This window comes from Ictidomys tridecemlineatus, chromosome 7, assembly GCF_052094955.1.
Source record: "Ictidomys tridecemlineatus isolate mIctTri1 chromosome 7, mIctTri1.hap1, whole genome shotgun sequence".
NCBI classification, from domain to species: Eukaryota; Metazoa; Chordata; class Mammalia; order Rodentia; family Sciuridae; genus Ictidomys; species Ictidomys tridecemlineatus.
In genome coordinates, this window is record NC_135483.1 from 86,227,127 (window position 1) to 86,235,742 (window position 8,616).

Consider the following 8,616-nt stretch of genomic DNA (forward strand, 5'->3'; position numbering starts at 1 on the left):
TACCCTTCTTTTTCTTTCTTTCTTCCTCCCTCCCTCCCTCCCTCCCTCCCTCCCTTCCTTCCTTCCTTTCTTTCTTTTGGCACAGGGTTAGGTGCTTGCCATTGAACCCAGAGGTGCTTAACCACTGATCCACATCCCTAGCTCTTTTCATTTTTTATTTTGAAACAGAGTCTCACTAAGTTGCTTAGGGTCTTATTAAGTTGTTGAGGCTGGCCTCAAACTTGTGATTCCCCTGTCTCAATCTCCTGAGCCACTGGGATCACAAGAATTTGCCACCAGGACCAGATGACTTTTCTTTAATATCCTTAGAATATTTAGTGATATAATGCCTCTCATTCCTAATATTGGTAACTTGTGTCTATTCTTAAATTTCCTTGTCATTCTTCTAGAGATTTATCAAGGTTATTTTGTTTCTTCTAGGACCAGCTTTTGTTTTTATAGATTACCCCAATTTTTAGAAGTGTTTTATTTAATTGATTTCTAAGCTGATATTTCTTTTTTCTCCAACTTCATTCATTTCTTATTTATTTTTATTTTCTGCTGTGTTAAGGTGAATGTCTTATCCATACAAACTAATCGGGCAGATAATACATGCAGTGACATGTATCTACACCATACCCACCCTTCTACCTCACATACTTTCCCCTAATTTCAATTTCTTTTATAGATACAGGACTGTTGCATTAGTGCGGTACCTATTCATTCTTCCTCTCTCTCCTCCTAAATTCCTGGTAACCATTGATTTTTCTAACTGTCTGTACAGATTTACCTTTTCCAAAATGTCATATAGTTGGAACTTTCAAGTATAGCCTTTTCAGACTACCATCTTTCATTTACCAGTATACACTTATGATTCCTTCATGTCTTTTTATGGACTGATACCTCATTAATTTTTATTGCTGAATAATATTCTGTTGTATGGATGAATTACCTTGTGTTCATCTATTAACCAGGACAGAGACATCTAGGTTGCTTCCCATTTTGTGCGATTATGAACAAACCTTCCAGGCTTTTGTGTGAACATAAATTTTTGTCTCATTAAGAGAAATACTTAGGCATAAAATTGCTGGATTGTAAAGTAAAACTATGTTTGTATGTTTGTCTCTTTTTTATGAAAATAGAATCTTTATTAAACGAGGAAGGCCTAGCAGTCGTGCACTCGTGAAACGCGATGTTTACTAAGACAGCAGGAACATCCAAGTCAATTACTTGAGGCGAGACCGCTGCCCCTGGGGGCCTGTCTGGAGAGGGGCAGGTGGCGAGGCCAGCTGCTGTGTGTGGCGCCCCCTGGTGGAGCACATGCCCCTGCGAGGCCCCTCACAGGACAGTCCTGCTCCTCAGCCGGAGACCTTATGTGCTCACCAGGGAGAAGTGGCCGCCCACGGGCAGTCCTGGCTTTGCGCGGCTCTGGGCCTCGGCCACGGCCGCAGCCCCTCCCCAGCCCTTGCCGCATCCCCTCCCAGCCCCGTTCTTTTTCAGCCGTTTTCTATTTTGGGCAGTGAGCGCTGGCTGGCCATTACTGGCAGCAACCGGAAGACAAATTTAAATTTAAAAAGTGAGTCTGTCTAAAGGAGAATATTTGCAACTTAAAATACAGGAAAGGAAAAAAAAAAAAAGAAGAAAGAGAAACAGCCAGCAAGGACAGGGCTGAGGACCCCTCTCCACGCCTGCGGCCTGCGGCCTGCGGTTCCCGGGAGGCAGGAGGAGGGCGACACCCGGGCCTTCCTAGCCCTGCAGCCAGCACTGTGCCGCCATCTCTCCCCATTCTTTAACAATTACTGAAAGGAAAAAAAGGGAGAAAAGAAAAGTCGAGAAAAATTCTAAAGAGTGAAGCAAGAGCATTTAACCCCTGCTCCAGCGCCTGGGCCGCGGGAAGAGCCTCTTCTCCTGGAGCGGTTCCCATGACCTGCTCCAAGGAGGAGGGACCGGCCCTTCTTTGAAGGCAGGGGAGAACCCAGCCTCGGGGACAGCCCAGCCCAGCCTGAGGGACAGCCCGGCCCAGCCTGGGGAAAGTCGGCAGGTCCTCCCCGCGCACACGCCAGGCTGCAGCCCAGGCTGCAGCCGGGGAGCTCCGGGCTCTTCCGCTGGCCTCCTTCCTTCCTAGCAGCAGTGAGGCGGCAGCGAGGGTTGCCATGGAAACCGGCAGTCCTCCCACAGGAGGCTGCCGGCTCTGATTTCCTGCAGAGTTAAGAAGCAGGCGGCGGTGGGTCACCCAGGCGTGGAGATGGGTCTCCCCGGGGATATCCAGCCTCCTGCCAATCACACCGTCTGTCTGGGAATCCCGGGCTGCCTGGCGACAGAGGGCTGGGGAAGCCCCACACCCCGCACTGCTCCAGGAAGGGACGGACCCCCGGGGCCTCTCCTGTCCACCTAAAGCCAGAGGACTAGCTCTGTGTCTGTGTCTACGGCTCAGGGTATGAATGCACACTCAAGCCTCTGGCTCTGGGCACTCCAAGGCCAGACAGAATGGCACCCCACCAGCCCTGGACCCCGAGAAACATGAGTCCATCCACCATTTGCTCCTAGAACAAGAAGTGTGGTCCCAGTTCGACCAGTTGATGAGCTGTGTGACTCCCAGGAAACCCACTGCACCTCTCTGAGCCTACTTTCCCATGTACAAAGAGGGCATCACCGTCCTCTCTTCACAGAGACATTGTAAGGAATAGAAATCCATGTCTCCTCGCGCGTCACAGCACTCCAGGGGCATCCGATAAGCAGAACCTGCTTTCAATAACACCTGCGGCCACCATCAGGGTTCGCAGGCTGTTTTTCTGACGTCGTTTTTCCTTAAAACTGAGGCAAGTGTTGGTTTCTTCACCGACCTGCTTGTTCAAAGGCTAGTGCAGGCAGGTCTGTCGGCTGGTTCCCACCAGCTCCGTGACGTCACTTCTGCTCCTGTGACGTCACTTCTAAGAGCCAGATGGCCTCAGACTTGGATGCCCTCGGGGCCAGAAGATACCAAGAGGCAGAGCCAACTGAGCCCGACGCTGGGGGAGCAGAGCCCAGGACCGGCCAGGCAGAGGGCTCGGCTCCTGCGCGATGCCATGCAGAGCGCCCGTGTGGCAAGAGCGCCCGGTTGTCAGGAGAGCTGTACGTCAGACTGCCTCTCCTGCAGACGGAGGGATTCAGACTAAAACCAAGTCCAGGTTCTCTGAAGTGTCAGCCAGGGAAACCGCCTGCGGTGGACTGTGCAGCAGCAGGGGTCGGCTCAGGAGCTCAGCCCCTCCCGTGCGCTGGCTCCTCAGCCACCTGGGGCCTGTCTCCTGGTCCCCAAGGCAGGGAAGCCCACATCAGAGGACTCTCCCAGAGCCCAGCGCTCCGCGGGGCCTAGGGACCACACCCGGCTGTCCGCTCTTCGGAGATCCTTCTGTCTCTCAGGTGTCCCGTGGACGGTGGGGGGACTCTGTCCAGTGAGTGGGGCACCCAGGGAGGGAGGAGTCCTGAGGGACGCCTTAGCAATCAGGACAGAGCCTGCGCTGTGGACACACTGCTGGGTCCAAGGTGCCTCTCCAGGCCAGCATCTGCTTTGACAGGCTTCGCCTGGACCACACTAGTTGTCAAGGACTGGGACAGGGACCACCGTGGAGCTGGGGGCCTGGCAGCAGGACTCATGGCCCTGCCCTGTCTGGATTAGCTTCAGGGGACATCACCAGGTGACAGGAGCAAGGTGAGCCAGGGAGGAGGAGTCCGGCTGCGGCTTGAGGTCTGCAGCGGTCCGAGCCTCTGCGGTCTTTCCTGCTGTGTCCTTCGCAGCTCCCGCCCTCGTCCCCTCAGTGGACACAGCCTCTGGAGCAGCAGGAGAGGGCGATGCCCTGCAGCAAGGCAGAGCCGCGCAGGTCAGGGCCGGACGCGGAATCGCACAGGCACGTCAAGTTCTGGCTGCATCAGGCCGAAGCCGTACCTGCTGAGGTCGAACTCGAGGACCTCCACGTCTGCCCGGATCAGCTCCAGGTCGCAGTGCGTCAGCACCAGGACCAGGAACTGCTTGATGCTGCTGACGGCGTAGCCCCTGCCCAGGCACTGGCTGTGGCCCGCCCCCCAGGGCATGCTGGGGTGCTTCAGCCGCTTCCCGTCCTTGTAGAAGTCTCTCTTCTCCGACCCGTCGGCGTTCAGGAACAGGTCGTATTTAAACGTCTCAGGATCCGAGTAGATGTCAGGGTCTCTCTGGGGACTCAGGAAGGGGAAGAGGAGGAGGCGGTCACCATGTCGCAGAGAGAATTCCCGCCCATCGGCCATGGGCATAGCCATGTCCACCACCACCTCCCGGGTGATGAAGGGTGCAGCTGTGAGCATGAGGGTCTCATCCAGCACGCTGTCGAGCACGGGCATGTTGTCTAGGACCTTCTGCGGGAGGGTGGTCATCTGTGAGCCGGGCTGCTCTGCTCTCCAGAGGACGCCCTCGAGTTCCCCGCGGACAGCAGCCAGGGCCTCGGGATTCTTGAGGAGGAAGAGGAGGAGCCAGAAGGCAGCAGGCCCCATGTTTCCCTGTGTAGCCCACAGCTGCAGCACCAAGGCCCGCGCCTGCATCTCCTCCGAAGCCCCCAGCTCCTCCAGGTGCCGCAGGTAGCTCTCCAGCCAGCTGCTCCGCTGGGCTCGCGTGGCCAGCCTGACGGGGGACAGCAGCTTCCACAGGTGGGCTTTGACGCTGCACACACGGTCATTATCCCCCACTGACAGGGAGCCTCGCGCCAGCTTGGGGAGCATCAGGTCCAGCTGGCGGAAGGTGTGGTAGACGTTGGCCGAGTGGGCTCTGTCCTGGGCCTGGCTCTCCTAGGTGCGTGGGGACGCCTCCACTCCATACAGGGTCAGGTAGCCGGCTCTGAGCAGAGAGCCATAGCAGAGGTCCAGGAGGTCCACCTCCCGCCATCTGCTGGCCCCTTCCGTGGCGTCGCCCAGGAAGACGGAGCGGAGGTTGGTGAACATGGCTTCCGTGAGTGCCTGCAGGTCTCTGTGGACGAGTGTCGGTCTCATCCGGGCCTTCTCCTCCGTGGGGCTGTAGTGCGGGAGCTGCACGTCGAAGATCCTCTCCATGAGGAAGGCGGCGTACGAGTGGAAGTCCAGCCGGGAGCGCGGCTCCCACGCCACCCTCTCAGAGGAGTGGGGGTCCAGGAGCACGGTCACGTGCCGGCCCCCCACCAGCACGGTAAAGATGTCCCTGTGCTTCTCCTTCATCCTAGCGAGGAAGCTGGAGGCGTCTCTCCCAAACTCCAAGGCGTGGCCCAACCAGAGGATGCTGCCCAGGTCCAGGGGAGGCTCGCCAGGTCGCCGCGTGCGCCAGCGGGTCAGCAGCAGCAGCAGCAGCAGCACGGCCAGGAGGCCGAGGAGCTCGGCCCAGGACATGGCAGCCGCGGGCGCGGTCCCTCCAGGTAGGCAGCACACCGCGGCCCCGCGGTCCCTAGACCTCACCGCTGCCCCGCCCCAGCGCCGCAGCCCCGCGGACGGCCCCGGCCTCCGCCCCCGCCCAGGGCCAAGTGGAGCGGACGAGGATATTTCAAGAAACTTCAGAGTGGTCTTCCAAAGTGAATGTACCATTTTTCATTCTGACCAAACACACATGAAAGTTCCTTTTACTTAATACTTGTACTTGATATTGTAATTTTTCAAAAAAAAAAAAATAGCCATTTTAATTGTGGCATAGTGGTATCATGTTGAAAATCCCTAATGACACATGGTATTATGTAGTTTTTCATAAGCTTTTGTTCTATGTGTAGATTTCCTTTGGTAAAATTGGTTTTCAGATTTTTTAAAGTCCATTTACTAATTGTGTTTTTTTCTTATTATTGTATTTTTGGAGTTACTTTTATATTTTGGATGCAGGTTTTAATAAGATATTTGTTGTGAAAATATATTTTCCCATTTTATGGTTTGTTTCTTTATTCTTTCAACATTTTTTTCAGAGCATTAGTTATTGATTGATTGATTAGTTTATTGATTCATGCATTATTTGTGATGGTATCTCACTATGTTGCCCAGGCTTGTCTTAAACTACTGGACTCATGCACTCCTACCACCTCAGCCTTCCAGGTTCTTAAAGTTTTTCATTTTATCAAAGTTCCAATTTACCAGTATTTTCTTTCATGGATTATATTTTGCTATTAAATTTTAAAAACCACTGTCAAATTCAAGGTCACCTAGACACTTTCTGATGTTATTTTATAAATGTCTTATGTTTAAATTTAAGTCTTCAAGTTTAATTCATAGAAGTAGAGAGTAAACTGATGATTGTTACCAGGTACTGGTATCAAAACAGACAAGCCCTCCAGTGAAATACCATAGAAGACACAGAGATAAATTTCCATATGTACAGTCATCTGATCCTTGACAAGATATCAGAAACATACATTGGAGAAAACACAGCCTTTTTAACAAGTGGTTTTGAGAAAACTGGATAACATATGTAGAAGAATGAAATGAGAAACTCATTTTATATTTCAAATATAAGTGTTTTGTGGTAAAACATTTTAAACTTATTTTTAGTTATTTTGAAATATAAAATGAGGTTCTCATTTCATTCATTTAATTTCTTTATTCCAAATTTGTATACCTTTTATTTATTTATTTTTAAATTTTGTTGTTTTACTGCATTAGCTAAGAATCCAGGAACAATAAGATGAGGCATTCATGCCATCTTCCTGATAATAGGAGCAATCACTCAGTTGTTCACATTATGTATAACATTACTGTTGGGTTCCTTGTTTTGTTTTTGATAGATTTTTAAATCAGGTTGAGGATTTTCCATGGTGTTCCTAGTTTCCTGAAAGTTTTAGTCATGAATGAGCATTGAAGTCTGTCAGATGCATTTTCTGGACCTGTTTATATGATCAAATGATTTTTCTTCTTTAGTTTGATTGATGAGTTAATTATTTTAACTATATTTTGAATGTTGAGCTAGCCTTGCACACCTGGAGTAAATATCACTTGGTCTTAGTGTAGAATTGTTATTATGTATTGCTAGATTCTGTTTGCTAATACTTTTGTTGAGAATTTTTAAAAATCTTATGTTCCTGAAAGATATTGGTCAGCACATATTTTTTCTACTTATGACTTTATCTTGTTTTGGCATACAGCCCCATGAAATGATTTGGGAAATGTTCTGTTCTTCTATTTCTGAGAGAGAATATAAATCATTGTCTTCATTTTTTTCCTTGAATTTTTGGTATAATTAATCAGTGAAATTTTCTGTACCTGGTGTTTTCTTTATTAGAAGGCTGTTGATTATTCCCTTTTTTTTTCTTTTTAGGTATAAACCAAACCTACTTAACATTATCTATATCTGCTTTTGTGAATGTTGTAGACTGAGTTAGTATCCCTTTAAAATGTATTAGTTAAAACATTGTCTCCTATATGATGGTATTAGGAGGTAGGACCTTTGAGAGGCAGTTAATTTCTGAGGGTAGACTCTCATGAATGGGATTAGTGCTTTGATAAAAGAGGCCTAGGGGTCCTCACCCCTTCTGCCATGTGAGAACACATTTGTACATATTCCAGGAGGTGGATACTTATCAGACAATGAAACTGCTGATGGCTTGCATTGATTTTTAACCCACTCATCCTCCAGTAAGATGAGAAATAAGTTTCTGCGTCAATTCAAAAGAATATCAATCCACCCAGTTTGTGCTTTTCTGTTATATAGCATCGTGAATATATGAAGACCCTGAGTTTTGGTATTGTGTGTCTTTCAAGAATCAGTGCATTTTAAAATTCATAAACATATATAATTTTCATAATATTCTTTTAACCTTTTAATGTCTATGACATCAGTGGTAATGAAATTCTTTTATTTCTGACATTAGAAGTTTTAAAATATTTTATGTCTGTTTTTTCTCCTCTTACCCTTCCTCCTCCTCTGCCTCCTTTTTCTTCTCTCTTTGCTGTTTCCCCTTCTCTTTCAGTTACCTTGGCTTGAGTTTGATCAATTTTATTGATCTTTTCAAAAATTAGCTTTGAATTTTGTTGGCCTTTAGATGTTGCTTTCCTTTTACAAAACTTCATTGATTCTTGTTCTTTTTTTTCTGCTTTATTTAGGCTCTTTCTCTATTTTTCTAAGGTGGAGGTTTAAACTATTAATGGTATATTTTTCCAGTGCTAAACTCTTTCTTCTAAGTACTGTTTTCTCTACATCACTCACTCAAATTTTAACCAAATGTTTTAATTTTCAAAATGCTTTCTAATTTCTCTTGAGACTTTGGCTCATGTGCTATTTAGAAGTCTATTGTTTGATCTTCAATATTTTAGGAATTTTGGTGTATTATTCTGTTATAGTTTTCTGCTTTGTTGTTGTTCAAGGACACGTTTTGTGTGATCATTATTCTTTTAATTTGTTCAGTTATGTTTTATATCCTAGCATGTGATCTATCTTATTTGGAGTTCTATGTGAGCTTGAGAAGAATGTGAATTGTGCTGTTGTTGGATGAAGTGTTCTATAGATATCAGTTATTTCCATTTAATGAGAAAGCATCACTCATCATACTTGGCCTCTTTAGACTGAAATATATGGAAATGTTATTCTCTTGAGAGTGGGAAACATAGGATAAACTAGCCAGGAAAGTGGGTGTGTAGCTCTCCTTCCCCAGCATTGCCAGTAGCCAGCCAGGTTTAAGATTTTCTGTCCCTGCC

At 47.9% G+C, this 8,616-nt stretch overlaps 1 pseudogene; it reads right to left on the bottom strand.

The window, feature by feature from the left end:
* Positions 1-1,112: 1,112 nt before the first annotated feature.
* LOC144365505 (prostacyclin synthase pseudogene) lies at positions 1,113-5,384 on the bottom strand (annotated as a pseudogene).
* Positions 5,385-8,616: the final 3,232 nt, after the last annotated feature.